Source organism: Priapulus caudatus, unplaced genomic scaffold (assembly GCF_000485595.1).
Source record: "Priapulus caudatus unplaced genomic scaffold, Priapulus_caudatus-5.0.1 Scaffold725, whole genome shotgun sequence".
NCBI lineage: Eukaryota > Metazoa > Priapulida > Priapulimorpha > Priapulimorphida > Priapulidae > Priapulus > Priapulus caudatus.
The window spans coordinates 230,146-231,746 of NW_014577786.1; positions in this window are offsets into that span (position 1 = coordinate 230,146).

Sequence of the window (1,601 nt, forward strand, 5' to 3'; positions counted from 1 at the left end):
TCGCTGGTAGGTAGCTGCGGGCAAATGCGGGGATGGAGCTGCTGCTGCAGCTTCACGTTATTAACGAGGGAGGCGCCACCGGCGCGCCACGGTTTTTACGCGTCTCGTCTGCATGCTTAGTTACGCGACCGGTTACAACGCGTCCGTCTTCGCGACCCGACGCTAGTTGTAAAATTCTATATATAGAACGAGACGAGCGTCGTCTGCGCTTTTGCTGCCTGTTTCAAGCGCCAGCGTGGGAAACGCAGGTATTGCTGTAGTTGGTGAAGGAAGCGGGATGCGGGCGTAGCTAGAACGTATGAGCATTTTTTTCCGTGAATTTCCGAAAATGTATTATTCGTGAAAAGCTCGCCCGCGAGTAAATAGACTGTTTATTCTATTTACTTTTCATTAATACAGATGAGACCGCCAACACCTAAAATAATTGCGTATACATAACGAGTCTATATAAAAACGCTTCATTCGTTTATCTTTATAAGTAAGAGAACCTGCGGAACCACCCATATATGGAGCGAGGGTTTCAGGGCGTACTGCATGGTGTCACAACATGTTTGTGATAAGCTATAATATATGCTAGCTCCAGACCTGTAAGTCAATCCTATAACCCGATAGTCTTATTGTGGATGTTTCGCCAGTTCGGAGGTTAGCACAGGCGCCTTTGATTTATCCGTACAACGCGTAAGTGCAACCTTTATCAGGGCCGTAGCCTGTGTGTGTGGGGGGGAGCTGCCTCTCTAGATTTTGAAGCAAAATTAAAAAATATAAAAAATTAAATCGTAAATAACCCTAACGTGATTTCTTGAGTCACTTATCCGTGAAAGTCTTGTCTAAGATCACAGGACACCTCTACCACACTATGAAGTTATGAACGTCGATCAAGAGCTGCGCCCGTCGCTCATCATTACAGTTGAGTCATGAAATTTTGCCCCCCCCCCTAGAAATTTGCTCAGTCTACGGCCCTGTTTATATAAGTTTATGCTCGTATTGGCTGGGCTGCTCTTACATGTGTTCCGTTTGAGAATGATGTGCTATCGGATATCTTGATGTTTTATTCAGACACATCGCTACATCTCCTGACTGTGCAGCCTCCTGCTACAAATTAAGTCATATGTTGGTGGCTATACCAATTTTTTGTACGGTGACATGGGGTGTTGGCTAACCAAGATTTAATGCAAGATTTGATTGCAAGATTGCATGGTATACCAAAGGCATTTGGAACATTTCAATAATGGAATGATGATAAATAAACACGAAATGTATTTACTATGAAAGTCTCAACGTTTATCTATTCTCTTTCGCCTATTATTGGTAATTAACTGCTTCCCGTGAATGTGGTACAGACCACAGGCACTTGGAACGTCTCTCTATAAAAAAAAAATAAACACGAAATGTATTTACTACCAAAGTCTTAATGTTTCTCTACTCTATTTCGCCTATAATCACCTGTAAATGCCGGTCAAATGCTCATCTGCAACACACAAGTACACCGCACGCTAGCTGCTGCACACTGACACATAAATATATAGCACTGATTAGCAGGTAGGAAAGCGTGCTGCCAAAATTCGCTCGACGCTCGCTTGATTTCATACGAATACAACACA